General features: G+C 36.0%; 1 long non-coding RNA gene across 1 annotated transcript in view; it reads right to left on the bottom strand.

The window, feature by feature from the left end:
* LOC122796244 overlaps window positions 1-5,614 on the bottom strand; it is a 219,189-nt gene extending 213,575 nt beyond the window's left edge. Inside the window, exon 1 of the long non-coding RNA XR_006363956.1 lies at window positions 5,478-5,614. This is a non-coding gene — a long non-coding RNA (uncharacterized LOC122796244). The remainder of the gene's footprint in view (window positions 1-5,477) is intronic.
* Between the last annotated feature and the right edge of the window lie 345 nt (window positions 5,615-5,959).

Here is a 5,959-nt window from a genome sequence, read left to right as displayed (position 1 = left end):
GTTCTCCCTAGTGCTTCCTCCAATCCCCACTATGTTTAAGTGCTGATAAGACATGAGAAATTCTCCCTGTTGTCTAGTGTCCCCTAACCCCATCTGCATTATGTTTAAGTGCTGTTAAGGCATGAGAAGTTATCCCTGGTTGCTAGTGTTTCCCCCGATCCGTGTCTGAACAGTTATCTATGGTAGATGACTTTTTAAATAATTCTGTAGGCTTTCCTTGTTAGCCTAGGGGTGTGTGGAAGTATGACAACCACCCCTCCCTACTGCTACTTCCCATGCAGACAGGCACTCACATATATACTCACACATGCAACCACTCACATGCACATACAAATTCATACACATCCTAACACTACCTCACCACTTACCCCTACCACAATGGATAAACACAGCCTTCTGGCCATGTTTATTACTGCTAGCAGCCATGCCAATGTATGTGGCCAAGTGATTGTGTAAATGCCCTACTGCTTACAGTTCTAGGAGAGAGCACATGGTTAATTAGCATATGCCCCTCTGCCAGACTGCCTCATTAGCATGTAGTATGGTCACAAAGACAGTCCATCATGGTGCTTCATGTAAAAGCACTGAGGCAGGGCTCTCTCTGAATGATGTGTACTCCATGCGGTAACCTCTCTGAAGTTGGACCTTAAAAAGCCACAGCCTTAACTAAATAACAATATAATAAAAATAAAAGCACACACTTACTCTTACATATAAAACAGCATATAGAAATCTTAGTTGATAATTTATATCTTTCCTGTTCTCATTTTAAAAACTGAAGAAATACTTACATTTTATTTTAACCTTGTCTTATTTGTAACATTTAATCTTAATTGTCAAATTAATTCCCTAAACTCTAATTTATCTATTATTATCTTATCTAGTACACAGAACGCAAACTTAACATTAAAGCATATTTTTGCACGTTTGCTTAGAGCACTCCTTTAGTCAACTTTCTAATGTTATAAAGGTGCTCATAAATCCTGCAGTAGGGAGCCCTCTCCATTTTCCCCCACATAAAATTAATCTCAGTTTGTGCAATATGCAAGATAAACTACTCCACTGAACCCACAATTAAATCTTCATATAATTTTTCAACTATGAAATTAATTATGTTGTTTCTAAAGATTTATTTAAAAGTTGTTGTGTGTCTAGTATAAATAGGAAAAAAACATTTTCAGATTCATACTTACATTTTATCGTCTGCAACCTCTACAAAAAAAGTGCAGCTTAGTCAAAAAACAGACGGTCCAACTGTCTAGATTTATTCTGGATGACCAGAAGTTTTATACTGAAATTAAGATATTAATTGACATGTTTTCTTTTTCCCAGTGGGGGCACCCTTCAGAATTATTATATAAGATCTAACAAGAGGTTCTGTTGGACCGTAGCACAAAGTTTCAACCCATTTTAAAAGTCTGCATCACTAATATGATTGAAAAGGCTAAAGATAGCCAGCAACTTAATAAATCCATGTTGGTATATTTTAATAATGACAGTCCCATGATCAAAGAGTCGATTATCCATAAATGTTTTTATTTCTTATTTTGAAAACATGACAGAAATTCTAGGCATTACACCTTCATTTATATATAGAAGGGATCAGAAACTGAGACACCCAACTAAGTTAGGAATTTAGTCATGAGAACCTCCACCTTAACCAGAAAATGTGGATTTTGTATCCATTGTGCCAATAATAATGAAAAACAAGATGGGAAAATTGTGGCTATAGCACATAAATAGCTTAATTGTGAATCTCTCCTTATTGTAAGACTTGATTGTGGGTCCATTGGACCAAAGGAGTGCTCTAAGTAAACATGCAAAAGTATGCTTAGGGTGTAATGTTTGTATTTGTTGTACTAGATAGGGTTCATAGGTTCATAGGTAGGTACTAGGCTATCAGCCCTGGGACCTATACAAGCCCAGCCAAAAAGGTACTCTGGCTTTTGCCACCCAAGAAAATTATTTTCCTGTGCCACTGTCGAGCAGAGCCACAAAGGTGATCCCCAGGGTGAATTTTTATTTCCCATCCAGCCATCAAGATTTTTCTTGAACAGTGCTAATGAGGAGCTTTGTTTGATATAGATAGGTAGTTTATTCCAGAGTATGGGAAGTCTCTGGGACAGGAATCTATCCCTCCGGCATGTTCTGTTTATTGTGGTGACAAGGTTTAGGTCCCTAGAGCGTGTAGCTCAGAGGGATTGAAATTTCTTTAAGTGGAGCATGTCCAACAGCTCTGGGTTTGACATAGCTTTGTATGTTAGGCAGAGATCACCTCTGAGTAGGCGATATGCAACGGAGTAAAGCTGGAGTTTTTTGAGACGGTCTGCATAGGGCATCTGTTTGAGGCTGGTAATCCTCTTTGTGAGGTATTTCTGTGGCCTTTCCAGTTGTTGTAGATGTCTTGTGAGGTACATACCAAAAGGGGCGTTGTACTCTATAATGGGTCTAATGAGTGATGAGTAGAGAGGAACAATGACCTCTTTTTTTCTGGATGAGAAACCTTTTGTGATGAGGTGTGCCATGTAGAAGGATTTCCTGACTACTGTGGCGATGTGATTATCAAAGGAGAGACTACTGTCCACCAGTATCCCAAGGTCTCTTATCACACTTTTGGTGTTAAGTTTACTACCGCCTATGTTGTAGTTCATGGGTACAGAGTTTTTACCAAAGGGGATGACAATGCACTTTTTAGCATTGAGCTTGAGGCCATGGCTTTATGATAAATGGTAGGTGTTACAGTTGGAGAAACAGACTAGAGTTTAGGGAATTAATCTGACAATTATGATTAAATACTACAAATAATCCAAGGTTAAATGAAAATCTAAGTGTTTTTTTTCTTATCTTAAACTGAGAGCAGAAAAGATATGAATGAAATTTTTAATTAACGTTATCAACTAAAATCTTTATATGAGCCATTTTATACATGAGCAAGTGTGTACTTTTATTTTATTATATTATTTAGTTAAGGTTGTAGCTTTTTAAACATTCTAATGGCATTGGTTTATAATAGTCATGTGATATTGTAATATTTTAATGTTATAAAAGATCACACTTAATTAATGGGTTTACTTTGAAGAAGTCCAGTACATTTGTAGGACAAAAGTGATAAATAAACCTATTTGATCTGAGCCATGGCTGAAGTTTATATAATTGGTCTTTTAGCCTGAGTGTGACTTAGTTCTCAGAATTTTGCTTCCTGTTTCCACCCCCCCCCCCATCATTGTTATTATACCTGCCTCAGCCTTCCTCACAATCCATTGCCATCCAGTTTCCTTATTCAACAATTTCAAATCAACTAACACTTCAGTAACCTATAGTCTCACTACACGATTCAATGGTGCAAAATGGCACTATGGTCATCATAAAGGAGACACAAGTAGTCTCACTACATGATTCAATGGTGCAAAATGGCACTATGGTCATCATAGAGGAGACACAAGTAGTCTCACTACATGATTCAATGGTGCAAAACGGCACTATGGTCACCATAAAGGAGACACACGATTCAATGGTGCAAAACGGCACTATGGTCACCATAAAGGAGACACAAGTAATCTCACTACATGATTCAATGGTGCAGAATGGCACTATGGTCACCATAAAGGAGAGACAAGGTATTTGAATGTACTAGTCCATCACATCCTAAGACAGTCTGCCTGCAAGAAGCATTTTTAAATTAATATGAAAGATGGACATTATCTAAATATTTTATTTTTCTGAAGTGTACTCTCTGTTCTATACTACAAGCAAGGGCAGAGGTACAGTAAAACTATTATTTTATTGAAATAAATAAATAAATCTGCATAGTCCCCACTGGAATATGAGACACTATTAATGGCAAAATTAGAGGCATTCTACTTTTAATATTTTTCGCACTAGGCATAACTATACTTTAAGTCAAGAAACTGAAAATAAATATATTTAAATGTGGAGTTTACTATTACCACGCATGAATTACACAGTACAAGGGTGCTTGACATTTTATCACATTTGAATATATCTCTACATGAAACAAAGCAGTTTCATGAATAGTGGTTTCAGTATATAAATGTGGAACTGCAGTAACAGTTTTTACATATCTCATCCCAGATTGAATCTTCTCTTCTTACGCTTTCCCTTTTCTCTACATGATAACCCTCCTTAAGAAAGCTGATTTCTAACAGAGAAAAAAAAGATCAGATAGAACAAAAAAGGGTGACAGAGGTGGACAGAATGCAAAAAAAAAGAACAAAGAGGACATTTACCCAGAAAAGGCAAAATAATAATAATAATAATAATAATAATAATAATAATAATAATAAATCAAAAGGTCAAAATGTATCAGCATGTTTTCATCATAATTGTATTTATTTTAAGAAATATTATGGGAAGAAACATGTACAAATAAATGCCTAATTTCTAGCAAACACATGGTGGTTTTAAAGATGTAACACAGTAAACAGTGCACATTATAAAAACAAACAGTGTGAAAGTCTTGTGGTAGCTGAATATCTCCAGCTACATATTCCATTAACTCTTTCAACCTGCACATATCAATAACAAGTTATTAGACTGTTGTACAAAAGCAATTATTTTAAACAGATTCAGTAAGGTTAGCCATACAAAGAAATGGGTGGCTACCATAAATTTGCTACACTGGTAATCACAATCCCTACATTTTGCTGAGTTTCAATTAATTAAAGCTTCAGCAAGATGAAGCAAAATGGCTGAAGTTTTGGCTCACACAAACAAATAAAAAAATCATTTTTGCTAAGGTCAAGCTATCCTGCAACCCACACCCCCTTACTTGTATATACTATTTCCATGGTCACACAACCACAGGGAAAAAGGAAATGCTGAAACATTTAGAATTACTTCAGCACATGAGTATAAACCATTAATTCAGTGATTTCCTATGCAAAACCAATCTGGCAGTTCAACAATGGGGAATAAAATTGATTAAACTCATTATTTTACACTCAACCAAATGTAGGGCAAATGAAATTATTTGTATGCAAGATGTACGATGTGTACAAGTTAGAGTTGTTCTTCTGGCGATAATATAACCTTACAACTATAGTCTATCAAAGTCTAATGCTAACAGAAGAAACCCATGCAGCATTTCAGTGCTTAACTGTTTGTGGCTGCTACATCAAAAATAACCATGTTTCCCCACCACTGGGCATACCCAGTAAACATATAAATAAATGGCCTCAGTTACTCACCGTCTTCAATAATCTGAAAAAAATATCAGATCTCTTTGGTTAAACATTGTAGGGGTTTTGCTCTGAGTGAATTATTTACAATAATGAGAGGACATTTTAGGGGGCTCTTTTGGGCTTTAGAAAAAGCTGTCTTACTCTCTGTTCTTGATATGTTAGTGTCAGGTCTATTCTCAGTGAAGTTAGGATGATAGGATAAGTAATAAAGATTTCCTAATAACCACATACAAAATGACTGCTGTTATCTACATTCTGCAACACTCGGACATTTACCTTCAGCTGTAGTTTGATCTGTGTATTAATTTCACATCCTAAGCAACTGCATGGTTGTTTCTTCAATGCATGCCTAACCAGGAAAGAGAGATAGAGAAAGATGTAACTTGAATAAGCATTCCTATATTCAAGCACAAAATCATGTTTTCTTTATGACAGGTCAGACCACTGCTTACTTACTTATGAAACAGCACTCTAGTCTAAACTGAAGACAGAGGAAATCATTTAACAAAGAAGGATTATTACAAAGGGGCATGCAGCCTAATTGGAAGCATGAGAAAGCAGCAGTTTGACACCTTCTTTCCCAGTGTTTACAAGTGACTTTAAAGGCTACTTGGCATCTCTTGATACAGTATAATGTTAGTAAACAGCAGGGTGCCTCACTTGTTGACAGTCAGGTGATTTTAAAGAACTTCATTGTGGATGTGGCAACAAGCTAATCCCATAAGCTAAATATGTATTGCAAAAGTGGTTTATGTATG

The sequence above is a fragment of the Protopterus annectens genome, chromosome 3.part0 (assembly GCF_019279795.1).
Source record: "Protopterus annectens isolate FY-2018-M chromosome 3.part0, PAN1.0, whole genome shotgun sequence".
Taxonomy (NCBI): Eukaryota; Metazoa; Chordata; order Ceratodontiformes; family Protopteridae; genus Protopterus; species Protopterus annectens.
This window is presented reverse-complemented; position numbering and strand designations above follow the sequence as displayed.